The following is a 21312-nucleotide window of genomic DNA, read 5'->3' as shown; positions in this document are numbered from 1 at the left end:
GTCAAGTGTGTGGACCAAGAATCAGGTACCCTGGCCCATGAGGAGACTCCCTCTCCCTCCTCAAGCAGTTCACACACACATACACACACTCACACACACACTTTTACAAATAAGCATTATACATAGTGCAAACAAACAAAAAATCAGATTACAGGATCAAATGTTAAGGAACTATCCTCAGGTTTTAAAAGACATTGATCTTTTGTGTATTAACTATAGGGTTTGTTTCGTGAAGCCCAAGAATACTGAAGTGGGTAGCCTGTCCCTTCTCCAGGGGAACCTCCCAACCCAGGAATTGAATCGGAGTCTCCTGCATTGCAGGGGAGTCTTTACCAGCTGAGCTACCCAGGAAGCCCTACATATGACAACTTATATCTATAACAGTCTATTTTAAGTTGATAACAAGTGCGATCCCATGCTAAAGCTCATCATTTTTAGTCTCCTACCCCCAACATTGTACATTTTTGATGTCACTTTTCACATCTTTTCTTCTTGAATATTCCTTTGTTAATTATTGTAATCATAGTTATTTTTACTGCTTTTGTCTTTAAGCTTCATATTAGCTTTATAAGTAATCAAACCAGTACTGTTACTAAATATTTACCTTCCAGTGAGATTTATTCTTTCTTATCTGTTCTTGTTATTATTTAATGGCTTTTATTTTCAGCTTAAAAAAAATTTTTTTAACATCTGTTTTAAGGCCAGTTTAGTGATTAACTCCTTTAGCTTTTGTTTGGTAACCATAACCATAATGTGCTCAGTCATGTGCGACTTTTTGGAGCCCACCAGGCTCCTCTGCCCGTGGAATTTTCCAGGAGAGAACACTGGAGTGAGTTGCCATGTCCTCCTCCAGAGGATCTTCCCCACCCAGGGATGGAACCTGCATCTCCCGAGTCTCCTGAATTGGCAGGCGAGTTCTTTACCACTCTTGACCATTCTTTAGGGCCAGCTGTCTGGAAAACTGTTTCTCTCTCTTCGATTAATGAATAATCACTTTGCCATGTAGAGTATTACTGGTTAGAGGTTTTTTTCCTTTTAGCATTTTGAATATATTGTGCCACTCCCTTCTGACTTGCAATTTTTGTGCTGAAAAGTCTGTTGATAGCCTTATGGGGGTTCCCTTGTATGTAACAAGTTGTTTTTCTCTTGCTGTTTTTAATATTCTCTCCATTATCTTTAACTTTTGACATTTTAATTATAATGTGTCTTAGTAAGGATCTCTTTAAGGCAGCAGCAGCAGTAGCAGCAATGATCTCTTTAAGGCCCTTATTTGGAACTTTCTGAGCTTCCTGTATCTAGATGTCTGATTCCTTCCCCACATTAGGTAAGTTTTCAGCCATTATTTAATCAAATAAGTTTTCTGCCCCTTTCTAGTTCTCCTTTGGAGCCCTATAATGCAGTATTGCCCTATAATGTCCTTTAATGTTGTCCCATAAGTTCCTGAAGCTATCTTCACTTGATTTCATTCTTTTTCTTCTCTGATGTTCTGACTGGGCAAGTTCCACTGCTTTGTCTTTTTTTAAAACATTTTGAAAAATATATATTTGTCTATTTATTTGGTTGCATCAGGTCTTAGTTTTGTCACGTGGCTCTTTTGTTGCAGTGCATGGACTCTCAGGTTGTGGTGTGTGAACTCAGCAGTCGCAGCGTGCGCTTAGTTGCACTGTGGCATATGGGACCTCAGTTTCCTGACCAGGGACTGAACCTACATCTTCTGCATTGCTTTCTGGTAGCTCAGCTGGTAAAGAATCCACTTGCAGCGCAGGGGACCTCAGTTCAATTTCTGGGTCGGGAAGATCTGCTAGAGAAGGGATAGGCTACCCACTCCAATAATCTTGGGCTTTCCTGATGGCTCATCTGGTAAAGGATCCGCCTGCAATGCGGGAGACCTGGGTTTGATCCTTGGGTTGAGAGAATCCCCTGGAGAAGGGAACGGCTACCCATTCCAGCATTCTGGCCTGGAGAATTTCATGGACTGTATAGTCCAGTTCAGTTCAGTCGCTCAGTTGTGACCAACTCTTTGCGATCCCATGTATTGCAACACGCCAGGCCTCCCTGTCCATCACCAACTCCCGGAGTTCACTCAAACTCATGTCCATGGAGTCAGTGATGCCATCCAGCCATCTCATCCCCTTCTCCTCCTGCCCCCAATACCTCCCAGCATCAGAGTCTTTTCCAATGAGTCAAATCTTCGCATAAGGTGGCCAAAGTACTGGAGATTCAGCTTTAGCATCAGTCCTTCCCAAGAACACCCAGGACTGATCTCCTTTAGGATGGACTGGTTGGATCTCCTTGCAGTCCATGGGACTCTTAAGAGTCTTCTCCGACACCACAGTTCAAAGGCATCAATTCTTTGGTGCTCAGCTTTCTTCACAGTCCAACTCTCACATCCATACATGACTACTGGAAAAACCATAGCCTTGACTAGACGGACTTTGTTGGCTAAGTAATGTCTCCGCTTTTCAATATGCTATCTAGGTTGGTCATAACTTTCCTTCCAAGGAGTAAGTGTCTTTTAATTTCATGGCTGCAATCACCATCTGCAGTGATTTTGGAGCCCCAAAAAATAAAGTCTGACACTGTTTCCCCATCTATTTCCCATGAAGTGATGGGACCAGATGCCATGATCTTCGCTTTCTGAATGTTGAGCTTTAAGCCAACTTTTTCACTCTCCTCTTTCACTTTTATCAAGAGGCTTCTTCGTTCCTCTTCACTTTCTGCCATAAGGGTGGTGTCATCTGCATATCTGAGGTTATTGATATTTCTCCAGGCAATCTTGATGCCAGCTTGTGCTTCTTCCAGCCCAGCTTTTCTCATGATGTACTCTGCATAGAAGTTAAATAAGCAGGGTGACAATATACAGCCTTGACTTACTCTTTTCCTATTTGGAACCAGTCTGTTGTTCCATGTCCAGTTCTAACTGTTGCTTCCTGACCTGCATACAGTTTCTCAAGAGGCAGGTCAGGTGGTCTGGTAGTCCCATCTCTTTCAGAATTTTCCACAGTTTATCGTGATCCACACAGTCCATGGGGTCGCAAATAGTCAGACAGGACTGAGCGACTTTCACTTTCACTTTCCCCTTCATTGTAAGCTGGAGTCTTAACCCCTGGGCCACCAGGGAAGTTTCCACTGCTTTGTCTTTGAGATGACTGATCCTTTCTTTACTTTACCTAGTCTGCTGCTGAACCCTTCTATTGTTTTTCAGGTCAGTTATTGTATGTTTCAGCTCTGTGGCTTCTATTTGACAATTTCTTATATTTCCCATCTCTTTGTTGAAGTTCTCACTGTGTTCATCCATTCTTCTCCCCAGTTCAGCAAGCTTCTTTATGACCATTACTTTGAACTCTTTATCAACTAAATTATTTATCTCCATTTCATTAAGGCTTCTTCCTAAGGCTTTATTGCATTTAGTGACTTGGAACAGGTTTCTCTGTTTCTTCATTTTGCTTGATCTCTGTGTTTCTTTCTATACAGTAGATGAAACCCCCTCTCTCCCAGTCTTGAAGGAGTTGCCTTGTGTAAGAAATGAATTTTTCATTCAGCCTGCTCTTAGTCATCTCTCAAACTCTTGGGATTGTTGAAGCAGCCTACTATATTTTTTAAGAGTTCCCAGTAGTTGAGCATGTGCCAAGACCTGTCCTATTGCAACGGAGCAGGACACTATGGTCCTTGCCCCTCCCCCGACTACGTCCTTTGCCTGCCTCTTGCCTATGGAAAACTTCAGTCCAAGAATAAGTTTCATCAAAGAAGTGAGAAATGCAGAAACTAAAGAAAATAGTCAAAGGAGACCAAATAATAATAATGTAGTCATTAAGCTTAGTCAAGGATCTTTCTTTCTTTCTCAAGGGCTATAGATAATATTCTGAGCCATATCCTGTGAGCTGTCTTTTTTTTTTTTAATTAATTTAATTGGAGGCTAATTACAATATTGTAGTGGTTTTTGCCATACATTGACATGAATCAGCCGTGGGTGTACATGTGTTCCTCATCCTGAACCCCCTCTCACCTCCTTCCCCATCCCATCTCTCGGGGTCATCCCAGTGCACCGGCCCTGAGCACCCTGTCTCATGCATCGAACCGAGACTGGAGATCTAGTTAACTATGATAATATACATGTTTCAATGCTATTCTCTCAAATCATCCCACCCTCATCTTCTCCCACAGAGTCCAAAAGTCTGTTCTTTATATCTGTGTCTCTTTTGCTGTCTCCCATACAGGTTATCGTTACCATCTTTCTAAATTCCATATACATGCATTAGTATACTGTACTGGTGTTTTTCTTTCTGACTTACTTCACTCTGTATAATAGGATCCAGTTTCATCCACCTCATTAGAACTGATTCAAATGCACTCTTTTTAATAGCTGAGTAAGATTCCATTGTGTACCACAGCTTTCTTATCCATTCATCTGCTGATGGACATCTAGGTTGCTTCCATGACCTAGCTATTGTAAACCGTGCTGCGATGAACATTCGAGTACACATGTTTATTTCAATTCTGGTTTCCTTGGTGTGTATGCCCAGCAGTGGGATTGCTGGGTCATATGGCAGTTCGATTTCCAGTTTTTAAAGGAATCTCCACCCTGTTCTCCATAGTGGCTGTACTAGTTTGCATTCCCACCAACAGTGTAAGAGGGTTCCCTTTTCTCCACACCCTCGCCAGCATTTACTGTTTGTGGACTTTTTGATAGCAGCCATTGTGATCTGTGTGAGATGGTACCTCACTGTGGTTTTGATTTGCATTTCTCTGATAATGAGTGATGTTGAGCATCTTCATGGTGAGCTGTCTTACAGATACTGAAACCCCAAGTGGGTAAGTTAACTACATGATGACCAGACTGTGCCCAGGATATGAGCTGCCACAATTCCAAGAACTGGCCTCAGAGAAATGGAAACAAATGGACCCTGGAACTGTACCTAAAACAATCAAGATGATGCTGGTCAGACCACCGATGATCAATTTGAAGATGACTATCAGAGCTGACTCTGCTGTTTCTGTATGTGGATCCCTCCTCACTTCTGTCTATAAAAGCTCTTGCCCACAGGTTGCCGGTGGGGGCGGGGAGTCGGCCTTCGGAGAGATGTTCACCACTCTCGCCCCCCAGTTGTAAGCATCTGAAATAAAGCAAATTTTCCTTACCCCCAACCTGGCCTGCTTATTGGCTTTTGGGCAGAGAGCAGCCAGACCCACACACACACTTGCAGTAACACTATCCCAAAGGGGAAGATCTCAGTGCCTAGATTCAGGTTGACTGGAAGTCAGCCACATACACACACAAAGAAATTTACAGGCCAATATTCTTGATGAACACAAATGCAAAAGTCATCAACAAAATTTTAGAAAGCTGAATTCAACAATACATTAAAAGGACCACACAACATAATCAGTGGGATTTATTCTAAGGATGCAAACTATGGTTCAAAATTTACAAATCAAAAAAAAAAAAATCACAGTCAATGTGATATACCACATTAGTAAAATGAAGAACAAAAATCATATGATCATCTCAATGGGTACAAAAAAAGCATTTGACAAATTCAATATTGATTTATGATAAAACTCTCAACAAAGCAGACATAGAGGAAATACACCTCAACAAATAAAACCCTATGTGACAAGGCCACAGCAAACACCACATTCCATAGTGAAAAACTGAAATTATCTCCTCTAAGATCAGGAACAAGATAAAGACACTCACTTTTGTCATCTTTATTTAACATAGTATTAGAAGTCCCAGCCAGAGCGATTAGGTAAGAAAAAGAAATAAGCATCCAACTTGGAAAGGAGGAACTAAAAGTGTCACATTTTGCAGGTGACATGATATTATGTATAGAAAATGCTAAACACTCCATTGAAAAAAAACCTCTTAAGACTAATAAATGAAGCCAGTATAGTTACAGGATATAAACATCAATATGAAAACATATGGTGCATTTCTTTACATGAATAACAAACCAGCAGAAAGAGAAATAAGAAAACAATCTAATTTACAGTGGCATCAAAAAAATAAAATTCCTATAAAGAAGTTGAATAAATTTAGCCAAGGAGGTCAAAGACCTGTACATTGAAAACTGCACAAATAAATGGAAAAATAGTCCATGCTTATGGATTTGAATAATCAATATTTGTAAATGTCCATATACCCATAGAAATCTATAGATTCGATGCAATTTTTATCAAAATTTCAATGGCACTTTTCACAGAAATAGGACAAAGAATTAAACTTTTTACAGAACCATAAAAGACTCTGAAGAGCCAAAGTAATTTTTTAGAAAAGATGAGGAAGGCTGGTGGCATCTTGCTTCTTGCTTTCAAACTATGCAAGTGAAAGTGTTAGTCGCTCAGCTGTGTCCAGCTTTGCGATCCCATGGACTGTAGCCAGCCAGGCTCCCCTGTCCATGGAATTTTCCAGGCAAGAATAATGGAGTGGGTACCCATTCCCTTCTCCAAGGGATCTTCCCAACCCAGGGATCAACTCTGGGTCTCCCCCACTGCAGGCAGATTTTTTACCATCTGAGTCACCAGGGAAGCCCTGTATTGGAAAGGGAGAGTCTTAACCACTGGACCACCAGGGAAGTTCCTTAATGAAGGATTTTTGCGTGTATAATAGATGTTAGTCAGTATTTTTTTTTTTTTGGTAATGTCATTGTAAGTTTTAGATACCAGGGTTGTGCTGGCTTTATAAAACAGTGAAGAACTGTTGCCTGTTCATATTTTCTGAAAGAATTTGTATAAGACTGATATTATTTTTTTCTATGAATATTTATAGAATTCCTCAATGAAACTACATGGGCCTGCAGTTTTCATTGCTGTAAGATTTTAAGTGATGAATTCTAATTCATAAAAAGATATAGGATTAATCAGATTTTCTTTTCATCTTGTATCTGTTTTGCTAAGTAGTATTCTCAAGGACTTTGTCCATTTTATTCAAGTTGTCAAATTTATTTGACATTAAATTATTCCTAAGTTCCCCTTATTGTCCTTTCTATGGCTGCAGAGTTTGTTATAATATCTTATCGTTAATTGTTGATATTGGTATTTTTTGTTTTTTTGGCCTTTTTTCTTTTAAAATTTGGTTTGTTAATTTTGTTAATCATTTCAGAGAATCAACACTTGGTTTGTCAATTCCTTTCATTATTTGTATTCTATTTCATTGATTTCTACTCATATTATTATTTTTTCCCTATTCTTCTGAGTTTAATTTACACTTATTTTATGGTGATTTAAAAATGTGAATCTTCAGGTCGCTTTTTTTTCTTTACTTTAAAAAAATTTTACTCCCCACTTCTCCCAACCCCCTATTCTTTTTAATAGAACATCTTTAATTGGAAGAGCTTCCCAGGTGGCACCAGTGGTAAAGAACCCACCTGCCAATGCAAGAGACTTAAAGAGATGTGGGTTCAGTCCCTGGGTCGGGAAGATTCCCAGGGGGAGGACACAACAACCCACTCCATTCTTGCCTGGAGAATCCCTTGGACAGAGGAGCATGGCGAGCTACAGTCCATAGGGTTACAAAGGCTAGGACACAACTGAAGTGACTTAGCATGCACTCACACTTTAATTCCGAGAAGGTGATGGCACCCCACTCCAGGGTTCTTGCCTGGAAAATCCCATGGACGGAGGAGCCTGGTAGGCTGCAGTCCATGGGGTCACTAAAGAGTCGGACACGACTGAGTGACTTCACTTTCACTTTTCACTTTCATGCATTGGAGAAGGAAATGGCAACCCACTCCAGGGTTCTTGCCTGGAGAATCCCAGGGATGGGGGAGCCTGGTGGGCTGCCGTCTATGGAGTCGCACAGAGTCGGACATGACTGAAGGGACTTAGCAGCAGCAGCAGCGGTAGCACACTTTAATTGAAAACTGCAGTTTAAGCACTGTGTTAGCAGCTTTTCACAAGTTTCCACTTAGTATGTATTCATTACTATTTGTTTTTAAATTCAAAAAAAATATTCTTTTGATTTCATCTAAGAACCATAATGATTTGAAGGATGTCGCTTAATATTCAAATTTTGGAGTCCTTTTCTAGAGATCATTCTTGACTAGCAATGTAATCAGATGAAAACTTGAAATAGTCTTCTATGGACCTGGGCAATCCTTCAGCATTGACATTCAGTTATCTCTATTCTGTCCCCAGCTTGCCGGTCACATTTCCCACCACCCAGATCAATACCCTCCATGCCCCTCAGAGCAGGACACAACACTAACATTAGTGCAGGCATCTTAGAACCCACACCACCCACGCATTCAGGGGGAGTCCTGTCTGCAGCCTGCTGAGTAGCCCTGTGCAGGGGCTGTGGGGCACTGGGGACAAGGCGAGGTCCTTGCTTTCCTCAGGGCAGTTCTGGCCACAGGAACCTGAGGCAGAGACAGCGATTCCCGTAAAGTCACCAAGGTGAAAAGAGCCTGGAAGGGCTGCAAGGCAGATGGGACAAGACTCCCAGTGGCAGAGAACAGGTGTGGACATGGAGGGAAAAGTCCCACAGTGCCAGGATCACAGACAAGAACGAAGTCAAAGTAACGGGAGTGGGGGGTGGGGGGGTGGGGCTGGGATGGACGAGGAGCAGGCTTCCTGGTGTGTAATGTCCATTTCGGGCTGTTTGAGAGACAAACACTGGGGTGCACCAGGTGCGGTGGAGATGTGAGACTTTGCCACTCACAGACTTGTGGTGTGTGTGTGTGGAGAGTGGGTTGGGGGTGTGAGAGAGAGAGAGAGAGAGGAGGGAGACAGGAGGGCTGCGGTGGAGCAGCAGCGTGGGACAAAAGAGAGAGGGAAACGAGAGAACTTCCCTGGCGGTCCAGTGGTTAGGGTGCCGCACTTTCACTGCGGGGGTCAAGGCTGGATCCTAGGTTGGGAACTAAGATTCCTGCAGCCTTTGAGCCTTGGCCAATTGAAAGAAAGGAACTGAGAACGGAGGATGGGTCGTGGAAGTGTCTTCAGTTCGGCTCAGCAATTTGTCCACAGCTACCAAGCTGGTGAAGTTAGAGCTGAGTCCCGAGTGGGGATTTCCTTTCGTGCTTCTTACCACTTACTTCCCGCAAGTGATGCAATACTGTTAGCTGGGTTTGCAGAGTCTAGTTGGACCTTGCTGTGTTCCCATGTGACTTCCCGGAGCTGATGTAACTGTTTTAGGGTCGAGCTTGATTTTCACTATCCCTTGATAGGTCACCCAAAACAACACTACTCTTTCCTCCCTGGGGACAAATGGGCCCTAAAAGCTGCACCGTTTCGTTTTTTTGTTTGTTTTGTTTTGGTTTTTTTTGAACAAAAGATTCTTTAAATTCTATAGTGCTTTACAATTTTCAAGCGATTCACACACAGGATTTCATATAATCTCACAATAACTCTTCTTTTCCCCTCATCCCTATCTTGCCCCTCCCTGCTTCCCTCTCCTCACTGGTAACCACCAGGTTTTCTCTGTATCCCTGAGTCTGCTTCTTTTTTGTGTGTTACTCACTAGTTTGTTGTAATTTTTCTATTGCACGTGCAAGTGTAAGTAACGTGTAAGTAACATCATACAGGGTTTCTCTTTTACTCTAAACCTCATCAGCTGTGACAAAGCCATAGTGTCAGACTTGTTCTCAAGGTCTTCCTGTGCTCTGAGACCTGTTTCTTCTAAGATTTGTGTGGCTGTGGGGTTGTTTTTACAAGTAAAAAGACAGCTAGGTTAACAGTAGACCCTTCCGCCTGGAGTTCAGGGCAGCCATTAAATAGTTTTTTCAGGATGCATGCCACACCTGTTTCAGACTCAAAACAGAAATCAAAAGAACATCTTCAGACCCTTTCCTCCTAAACTAGACAGAGCCCCTGAGGCTAGTCGCCTGATGACTGGGGATTTACCCTGTAAGCCCTGTGGGTTGCTGCGGAAGAAAGTGGAAGGAATTTGCAAAATGACTGACAGCAGCCCAGAAGGGGTGCTGAATGCAAGGGAGGGTGGGAAAGCTACTTTTCTGTACAAATCGAGGGGAAGAATAGATGCGATGAGCATATTCTAGAATCTCAACAAAAAAGAGGAGGGGAGAGGAAAAAGAAGAAGGGACACGGGAGGGAGGAGAGGGGAAGGAAGGGGAGCGGAGAAGCTTGCAAAAGAGTTTTCCATTCTTTTTCCTTTGGAATTTACTTCTGGGACAGCCAGACAAGCCTAGGACCGGGACGGAGAACACAGGCTCTTCTCCCTCTGGGCCCGGGTCGGTCCCGCCAGGCCCTGAACCTGCTCCTTCCCCGCATGCAGCCCACGGTAGATCTCGCTCGGATATGCCCCGGCCGCAGCTGACCCGGGCATGCACACCGCCGGGTCTTTTCCCGCCGCCATTTACCGGCCACCCGGCGCGCGTTCCGGAGTGGTACCCGCGGTGGTACTCACCCACAACACGACACCCATGACGAAGACGAGGTACCCGAACCGAAGTTTGGGGCCACCGGGGCGCCCTGCACCGGCGCTCGAGGAGGCCGGTGCCTTCCGTCCCCGCTGCCGCTTGCGGTCGGGCAGCGTTCGCTGTCGAGGTCCCCGCAGGTTGATGGCAGGCACAGTCATGAGGAATCTTCACGGTCGTCCGTGGAACTTGGAAACCCGCCTCTGATGGCCAGACGTCGGAGCTCCTCTGTATGCCGCCGCGGAGCTCCTCTGTATACCGCCGCTCCCGCGCACTGTACTCACGCTTTCAGAGAAAGCAGGCAGAGGTGGCCCCGCCTTGTCTTACTCAGGATGTGCCGGAAAAATAAGAATCTCCGTCTCTCTCTCTAGACGGCGAGTTGAACGCAGCCTGTGCGTGCTCAGTCGCTCAGTCGTGTTCCACACTTTGCTGACCCCATGGACTGCGGCCCACCAGCCTTCTCTGTCCATGGGCTTTCCTAGACAAGAATACTGGAGTAGGTTGCCATTTCCTCCTCCAGGGATCTTCCCGATCCAGGGATGGAACTCTCCTGTCCTGCATCTCTTGCATTGGCAGACGGATTCTTTACCAGGGAGCCACCTGGGAAGGCCGAAGCACGCAGAGTTGGCATTAAAGGTTCTTCTTGAACCGGATCCCTTCTCAGGGGCAACGACCCTCCTGAGCTACCTCTGGTCCTCTGACTACCGCTCTCAGCTTCTGCTCCTCCCAGGCTCATTGACAGTGTGGGTGCAAGGGAGGGGTATCACTGTCTCCAGAGTCACATGGCAGCTCTGTCCCAGGGGAAAGTTGTTGAATCAGAGGTTTGCTCTTAGCATCTTAGTAGCCAGGTGCCTGACTGGAGTAGATACTCAATGAACAGGTGGGTGGACAGAATGAAGGTCACAGAGACGGCCATCGGTGGGTCTGAATTCAGGTCACAAATAGGCTTCGGATGTCCTCCATCACTACCTGTGCGTTGCAGTAATGCCAGGGTCAACGTCTGCCTTTCACACGCAGGACTTCATACGATCTCCTCTCGACCCTACTGCTCTTGCAGTCAGGCAAGCTAGAGGAATCCACTCCATTCAGCCTTTCTTGGAAATTTTTCTTCCCCGTAGATTCTTTAAAGCCTTTGGGAAACAGAACTGCTGGACGCTAATTGGCATATGAAACCAAACGGGCCAGGAGGAGGAGGAGGTCCCCACGTGGGTCAGGCGCGTCCAGCTGTCCCGAAACATCTGCGCTCTGCTGGACTTAGGTTGTGGGGAGTCCAGTATTGGGTAAGCGGCTCAAGCCTAGGTCCTACAAGGCTAGGGCGACTGTGGGCTGGGGACTGGGCAGGGGAGACACGAACCGGGAGCCTCCAGCTCCACCCTTTTGTATCCGTTTTGTGAGGCCGGTGTGGTAGGAATTAAAATTCCTTTTTCCTCCATATGTTTATCCAGCGGTTCCAATACCATTTATTGAAAACACTTTCTTTTCCCATTGAATAATATTTCTGCCTTTGTTGAAATTCAATTGACCATCTGTATGTTCCATTTCTGGACTCTATATTGTGTTCCATGGGTCTATTCATTTTCTGTCCTGTGCCAATACCACGTTACTTGATTGTGTGTGTGTGTGTGCTCAGTCGTGGTCCACTCTTAGCGACCCCATGGACTGGAGTCCGCCAGACTCCTCTGGCTGTGGAATTTCCCAGGCAAGAATACGGGAGTGGGTTGCCATTTGCTTCTCTAAAAGATTTTCTGACACAGGGATGGAGCCGCGTCTCCTGCTGCTCCTGCACTGGCAGGCGGATTCTTCACCAGTAAGCCTCCTGGGAAGCCTGTTGCCTTGATTACCATAGCTTTATAGTGAGTGTTGAAATCAGGTAGTTTAAGTCCTCCAATTGTTCTCTTTTTCCTCTGAAATTGTTTGCGTTTCGATATGTTTTATATAAAATAATTTAAAAAGTCCTGCTGGGATTTTAATCCATATTGCATTGAAAGTGATGATTGACAAGAATTAACATTTTAACAATATTGAGTCTTGCAATCAATGAGATGGTTTTATATTAGACCTTTCTTACTTAATCTTGACAACATTTGGAAGCTTTCTGTGTACAGATTGTATACATCTTTTGTAAATGCATTCCCAAATGTTTTTGATGTTACTTTCAGTGCAATGGTTGAGATTATTGGTTTTTCTTTTCAGTCCATGGGTCCCAAAGAGTGGGACGTGACTGACTGAGCATGTTTTAGACAGCTTATAATTTCAGCTTGCTTTTTTCCAGTTGGAGAATCTTAGCCTTATAAATGACATGTTTATTCTAGTTACATTCATTGTTGTAGCTTTATTCGGAATATATGATTTGCCACAATTTTTTCATTTTGCCTTTGTTTTTTTTAACAATATTTTCACTGGGTATAAATGAGTAATGAGTCAACAGGTTTCTTTCACCACTTTAATTCTTAGCTCCATTGTTTACGTCAGGTCATTCATTGGTCTTTTGAATGCAAAAAAAAATTTTTTTATGCACAAAATTTTCTCTTTGTTACTATGATGTGCCCAGGTGGTGTTTTCTTTATATTTATCTTTCTTTGGGGCTTTCTAAGCTTTTTGAATTTGTAAATTGGTGTTTTGTACTACAGTTGAGAAAATTACGGCCATTTTTTTTCTCATTTGTTCAGTTATTTCTTTTCAGTCTTCGATCCCAAACATATTCCATGGTGTTGTCCCGAAGGTCACCAAGACTCTGTTCCTTGTTTTCTTTCAGTTTTTTTTTAACCTCTGCTCTTCAGATTGAATGCTCTTTAGATCTATCAAATCTCTCTTCAAGTTCACTCATTATGTCTTCTGCAGTGTTCAAACTCTGTTAATAACATTCAAGTGAATTTTTAATTTCAGATAATGGGATTTTCAGTTCTAAAATTTCCTTTTGGTTCTTGTTTTATAGTTATCACTTCTGTGCTGAGATATCCTAACTTTGTTCATTTTAATACTTTTCTACAGGCCAAACATATATTTTAAAGCTCCCCAAAAGAGATTCTATTATGAATTAGAGGTGAGAACCAGTAAAAAGATATAAACTTTACCCGGAAGGAAGAGATATGTAATGGGAAGTATCGGTAGCAGAAAATGTTAAAATCCCTCTGTCCATGGGATTCTCCGAACAAACATACTGGAGTGGGTTGCCATTTCCTTCTGTAGGGGATCTTCCCAACCCAGGGACTGAACCTGGGTCTCCTGCATTGCAGGCAGATTCTTTACTGTCTGAACCACCAGGAAAGTCGACAGAGAAGGTATTATACTTGATTGACAAAGAAGTCTAAAGGGAAACCCAAAGACAACAGAGAATAGATAAACAAGCACAACAAGGGAATTTTAGTCTCTGACAGCAACCGCTATCACAAAAATAAATAAAACCTCACCCTAAACACCTACTTAGCTCAGTTCCCTTACCAGTTACATTATGTCTAACTTTAAGCAGAAAATTATATGGCATCCTAAAAGACCAAAGCCAAAAACACTCATTGAGGTTTAAGAGATAGAGCCAGCACCAGAATGAGACACAGATATGGTGGAGATGTTGGAATTATCACATCGGGAATTTAAAACAACTAGGCATAATATGCTAATGATTCTAATAGAAAAGTGGGCAGCATGCAAGAACAGATAGGAAATGTAAGCAGGGAGATGGACACTTCAGGAAAAAAATTAAAAAGAAATTCTAGTAACAAAAACCCCCACAATGTAACAGAAAAAAAGGATGCTTTTCATGCGCTCATGAATAGAATCAGCGGAAGGGGAAGCATCAGTGAGCTTGAATCAATGTCAACAGAAACTTAGAAGCCTAAGTACAAAGGGGAAAACAAGAATTAAAAGAGCAGAACAGAATATTCAAGAACTGTGGGACAATTTAAAAAGGAAGTAACATAAACATAAGGGGAATACCAGAAAGAAAAGGAAAAGAGAAGAAAAAGAAGTATTCGAGGAAATAATGACTTCACATTTTCAAAAATAAATGATAGACATCAAACCACATATGTAGGAAACAAGCAGAACGCCAAGCAGGAAAAATGTTAAAAAAAAATTTATGCATAGGCATCTCATACCCAAGCTACAAAATACCAAAGAAAAAAAAGAGAATCTTAAAAGAGGCCTGAGGCTGAAGAGGGAGGGGATATATGCATATATATAGATAGCTGATTCAAGATGTTGTACAGCAGAAACTAACAACATCGTAAAGCAATTATACTCCAATTAAAATATTTTTTTAATTATATGGTTTCATGATTGATTGTGAATAAACTGAATTTCAATTCTAAAAAAGAAAAATCCTGAAGGAAAAAGCATTTTTCCTGCAGAGGATGAAGAATAAGAATTGTAAAAAAAAAAAAAAAAACCAAGAAGAAAGTGAGGTAAAATACTTAAAGTGTGAAAGGAAAGAAAATCCCACCAACCCAGGGTTCTTTGTGGAAGAAAATTGTTCTTCAGAAGTAAAAGAGAAGTAACAACTTTCTCAGACAAACAAAAATTGAGGAAACTTGGGCCTTGCAAGATATGCTTTTAGGAAGGTGTTTTGTTTTGTTTTTTTCCAGAAAGAAAGGAAATGATAGAGGTCAAACACTAAGATTTGCATAAAGAAAATAGCTTTAGAGAAGGAATAAAATAAGACAAATTTTTTAAAAAGGCAAATTAAAATCTTGTACTTATTTTTTTGAAAGAAGGTCTATATATTCAACAGTTCTTTATTGAACACCGACTATGAACCAGTAACTCTTTAGACTCTGGACAGCCAGAATGTCATCCTGGAGCTTATCCACTAGTAAATATATCCACAAACCACTTTCTGATTCTTCAGTGAAAACTATATTAATTATATTGCTATGAAGTTTGACTATTTAATCCAGATTAGAGACAAATGACATTCTAAGATTACTTATTCTCGTTTGGTCCAACAAAAACTCTGGAGTGAAGTCACTCAGGTGTGTATGACTCTCTGTGACCCCATGGACTGTAGCCCACCAGGCTCCTCTGTCCATGGAATTCTCCAGGCAAGAATACTGGAGTGGGTAGCCGTTCCCGTATCCAGGGAATCTTCCCAACCCAGGAATCAAACCCAGGTCTCCTACATTGCAGGTGTCTTTACCGTCTGAGCCACAGAGAAGCCCATTTGATGCCACAGATAATAATTTGTTCCAAATGATACTAGCCAAAAGGTATGTAGTGATGATAACTTCTTGATAAGTGAAATGAATGAAAGCAGTATTATGAAGGATGGGAGGGAGGGATTGGGATGGCATTGCTGTTGAGTACCTGTACTGCCTGTGAAGTGATAGTGTTATTAGAAAAAGGACTTGGATTAGTTTTATTTTTAAGTTCTTGTTATTTGTGTATGTGGCTGCACTGTCTTAGTTGCAGCAGGTGGGCTCAGTAGTTTTGGTGCACAGGTTTGGTTGCCCTTTGTAAACCAAAGGACAGCTACTTAGAAAGTACAAAAAGAAAAAGAAGAAGTAAAACTTATATGCCAACAGAGGTTAAAAATGAAATCACATAAAGTGTTCAATTAAACCCACAGAAGCCAGAAAAAGTGGAAGTCAATACAAGAAACAAACAACAAGGCAATGAATACAGAACAGTAACAAATATTTTAGATTTATAACTCAACTATATACATAATAATTAAAACATCAGTGGTCGAAATACCCCAACTGAAAGGCAGGGACTGTCAAAGTGGATAAAAACAAACAACACTCAACTGCATGATGTTTGGGGGAAAAAAAGGCAATGGAGATACAGACAAGCAGTAAAAGTGTAGAGAAAAATATGCTAACACTAAAACTAGAAAGGTGGGATGCTTATATTAATTTCAGACAAAGCAGACTTCAGAGTAAGGAAAATTATCAGGATTACAGAGTGGCAACATGCAATGAAAAAAAAAAGTCAATTCTGCATAATTTTTCCAAAGACATAACAATCTTTAATGTGAATGCACCTAACAACAGAGTGTCAAAATATACATGAAGCAAAAATTGATAGAAAGGCAAGGAGAAATAAAAGAATCCTCTATTATAGCTAAAGACTTCGATAGCCTCCATCAGTAACAGATAGATCCATCAAGCAGAAAATCAGTAAGATCCTAGTTGAGCTCAACAACACCATCAGTCAACTGCATCTGTGACATCTATAGTCTACTTCATCCAAAACCAACAGAATACATGTTCTTTTCAAGCTGACATGGAATATTCACCAAGATAGATCACATCTGGGCCATAAAACACTCCTTACCAAGTTTTAAAGAATAAAAATCTTACAATGTCTGCTCTCAAACCACAATGGAATAAAACTATAGAAATCGATAACAGAAACAACTGGAAAATCCTAAAATATTGGAAATTAAATAATAATTTCTCAATCACACATGGTCACATGAAAAAGGATTTAGAGAAATGGAATATTTTGAACTAAATGGAAGTAAAAATAAAATGTATTAAACTTTGTGGGCTGCAGCACAAGCAGTGCATGGAGGCAACTTTGTAGCAATGAATGCACATGTGAGAAAGGAAGGAAGATCTAAAATCAACAGTCTAAGATTTCATCTTAGAAAACTAGCAAAAAGAAGAGCAAGTTAAATTCAAAGGAAGAGAAAGAAAAGAACAAATAAAAACCAGAGCAAAAATCAACACAACTGAAAACAGGAAATCAATAAAGAATATCAACCAGACCAAAGCTGGATGTTTGAAAAGATCAGTAAAAGTGAGAAATCTCCCATGAGGTTCATGGGATAGAGAGAAGTGGGGAGAGGTGGTGGAGAGAGAGAGAGAAATGACAAATTTCAAGGAAGAAGCAGAGACCATAACAACTAATCCCAGGGATGTTGACAGAATAATCAAGTAATATTATGAACTACTACTATGTCTATGAATTTGATAACCCTGATAAAATGGGCCAAATCCGTTTGGTAGAACTTAAGAAAAATAGACAATCTGAATAGGCCTATATCTGTTAAAGAAATCAAATCAGTAATGAATAAAATACCCAAACAGAAAGTACCAGGCCCAGATGGGTTCACTGGTGAGTTCTACCAAACATTTAAAGAAGAAATTTTACCAATTTTCCACAGTCTCTTCCAGAAAATAGAAGCAGAGGGAATACTTCCTAACTCGTTCTATGAGGCCTGCATTACCCTAATATCAAAACGAAAGACATGACAAGAAAAGACAACTACAGACTAATATCTTTCAAATGTCCATGCAAAAATCCTCAACAAAACATTAGCACATCTAATCAAGCATAAGAAGAATTATATACCATGACCAAGTGGGATTTATCCCAGGTATGCAAGACTGGTTTAATATAGGAAAATCATTCAGCGTAATCCACCACATCAACAAGCAAAAGAAGAAAATGGTTTGCTCATATCAAAAGATGCAGAAAAGCATTTTTGAGGAGAGTATGTAGGGACTTCCTTCATACTGTTAAGATGCTGAAACTTTGAAATCCTGATTTTGCCCACATCTTCCTGGATGCTACTTCCCTGTGGCTTTGACGGTAAAATATCTGCCAGCAACGAGGGAAACACAGTTTTGATCCCCAGGTCAGGAAGAACCCCTGGAGGAGGGCATGGCAAACGAATCCAGTATTCTTGCTGGGAAATGCCACGGACAGAGGAGCCTGGTGGGCTACAGACCATGGGGGTCACAAAGTGTCGGATACAACTGAGACTAACACTCCCAGATCCTACTGTACTTGAATGGTTAATAAAACCACACTTCAGTTCAGTTCAGTTGCTCAGTCGTGTCCAACTCTCTGCGACCCCATGAATCACAGCACGCCAGGCCTCCCTGTCCATCACCAACTCCCGGAGTTCACCCAAACTCCCGTCCATCGAGTCGGTGATGCCATCCAGCCATCTCATCCTGTTGTCCCCTTCTCCTCCTGCCCCCAATCCCTCCCAGCATCAGAGTCTTTTCCAATGAGTCAACTCTTCGCATGAGGTGGCCAAAGTACTGGAGTTTCAGCTTTAGCATCATTCCTTCCAAAGAACACCAAAAAAAAGTTTCTCCTAAACCCTGTTTCAAATTGCTAGTGTCCCCCTCCTCCCTGTGGGAAGCAACAGGATTTTTTTTAATCTTCACTATGAGAACCTGGCAGAGCTCCTGGAAGTAAAACTCCTCACTTCAAGGGATTCCTTCTAAGACTGGCCTTCTTGGTGTTTTTAATTTTCAGACTTATCCACACATATAGTTTTTTGATACCTTGATGCTGGTTTCAAAGGAGGATTTCTCTTGCAGGTGTCTGCTCTAGCAAGTGTGATTCTCTGTAGCATATCTGTTTCCCCAGTTTTGGTGATAGAAGTTTGCCCTTTGACCTCAGTTCTCTGATGGGTCTAAGAGTTGCTCATTTATTGCTTTTTCAGACCTTTGTTAGGACACAATGATGGCTTCCAAGTTACTTTTATGCTGGACTGAAAATATAGAACAATTTGGATGGAAAGAGTGGAAGCGAAGACAGTGAGATGACAAAGTGATACATTTGGACTTGCCTGGTGATCCAGTGGTTAAGAATCTGCCTTCCAATGCAGGGGATATGGGTTTCATCCCTGATCAAAGAACTAAGATCCCACATGTGACTAAACCGCAACTACTGAGCCCAGGCGCCACAACAAAAGATCCTGCATGCCACAGCTCAGACCCAACGCTGCCAAATAAGTAAATATTAAAAAAATAAATGGGGATCAATTCTTTGGAGTGAAATTGAACAGAATCACAAATGGTCACTGAGTCATTCTAAAGAGTCGTGGCTGTTAATAGGTAGGGAGCAACAGCCTCTGTGGTCTGGGTGCTTTGAAGAAAGAAAAGGGATTTCCCACACCTGTTCTTTGCTCAAACTCCTCCGTCTGAACATGGAGGCAATTAAATTTAGAGGTATTTCAGCCCCAAACAGCTAAGAAACAAACAGTCATTCGAACAGATCAAAGATTCAACTATTGTATTAATACATTGTATTCAGGTAAATATTGTTATGCAATAAAGGATAACAATTTGATTAAATTGTTTCTTTATTCAGAGTTTGGTCAATTAAATTCATTCATTTATTCATTCAACAAAGTCCTCCGGATATGCCAGGCACTGTGCTAGAAACACACATAATTAACAACACAGTCCCTAACAGGAGGGCACTTCAGCTAGTCAGAGATACAGGCACAAAAACAGAAACTTAGAAAACAACATGGGGGACTTCGCTGGTGGTACAGTGGATAAGAATCCACCTGCCAATGCAGGGGACATGAGTTTGATCCCTGGTCTGGGAAGATCCTAAGTGCCTCTAAGCAACTAAACCCGTGTGCCACAACTACTTAGCCTACACTCTAGAGCCCAGGAGCTGCAACTACTGAAGCCCATGCCCCTAGAGCCTGTGCCCTGCAACAGAGATGCCACCTAACCGCAGTGAGACGCTCATGCATTGCAACGCAGAGTAGCCCCCGCTTGCTATAACGACAGAAAACCTCCCACCCGCCCAACAACAGAGATCTAGTGCAGCCAATAATAATAAAGTAAATGAAAGCAAACAATCTGGCACAATAAATGATAGGAACACAAGATTACAGAAGGATAAGGAGCGACACCTAATCCAGCCTAGAGCAGGAAGGAAGGAAGAGGAAAGAAAGAGATTGGGAAAGTCTCCCGTAATACAGCAGTGCCTGAACAGAATATTAACAAGCCTGCCTTCTCCCTCTGTAAACCTCACAGTTCAGTTCAGTTCGGTTCAGTTGCTCAGTTGTGTCTGACTCTTTGTGACCCCGTGAACTTCAGCACACCAGGCCTCCCTGTCCATCACCAACTGCCGGAGTCCACCCAAACCCATGTCCATTGAGTCGGTGATGCCATCCAACCATCTCATCCTCTGTTGTCCCCTTCTCCTCCTGCCCTCAATCTTTCCAAGCATCAGGGTCTTTTCAGATGAGTCAGTTCTTCGCATCAGGTGGCCAAAGTATTGGAGTTTCAGCTTCAATATCAGTCCTTCCAACGAACACCCAGGATTGATCTCCTTTAGGATAGATTGGTTGGATCCCCTTGCAGTCCATGGGACTCTCAAGAGTCTTCTCCAACACCACAGTTCAAAGCATCAATTCTTCGGCGCTCAGCTTTCTTTATAGTCCAACTCGCACATCCATACATGACCACTGGAATAACCATAGCCTTGACTAGATGGACCTTTGTTGGCAAAGTAATGTCTCTGCTTTTTAATACACTGTCTAGGTTGGTCATAACTTTCCTTCCAAGGAGTAAGCATCTTTTAGTAAATCTCACAAGCTAAGAATAATGTATTTTCCTTCTCATTACTCTTTTTGCCAAGTCCTAATGGCTGTAAATCATAGGAATGAGAACTAGAAATAAATGGGGAATGCAACAGGGTATGCATATTTATACAACAATGATGAGGCATTGTCAATAAGCAGGAGAAATGACATGGGGCATTGTGCATCATAGAGGCATTGCAGTGTTTGAAATATCTGCAATGTTTGTACTTTATGGCTGAAGTTAGGCTGCTTCAGTATCTGGCCAAAAACATATTGGGGCATCAGTATAGAAATAGCACAGCCATGACACACTGATGTTTAGGTGATACTCTGTTCTTCAGACTCCCCAGAACCAGAGGATTTCTGCAATCACACATTTACAGGAGATACTACATTTAAAATCAGAAAGCAGGAGCTAGGAAAAAAACTCAAGATCATAATGTAGAAACCTTTACTTCACAGAGGAGGAATCTGAGAGGAAACCTGCCTCTCTGAGTGCCTGCAGCTCTTTACCAATAGACATGAAACCAGAATGCAGGTCTAGGTGATTTCTTTCTTTCTTTTTTAACGGAATAATATCTAAGTGTTGAGCTATGTGTTGGGTACAAAATATGAAATTTATACTCACTGATACTTCTCTACTGTCCTCCACCC

The sequence above is a fragment of the Bubalus kerabau genome, chromosome 4, assembly GCF_029407905.1.
Source record: "Bubalus kerabau isolate K-KA32 ecotype Philippines breed swamp buffalo chromosome 4, PCC_UOA_SB_1v2, whole genome shotgun sequence".
Lineage (NCBI taxonomy): Eukaryota > Metazoa > Chordata > Mammalia > Artiodactyla > Bovidae > Bubalus > Bubalus kerabau.
This window is presented reverse-complemented; position numbering follows the sequence as displayed.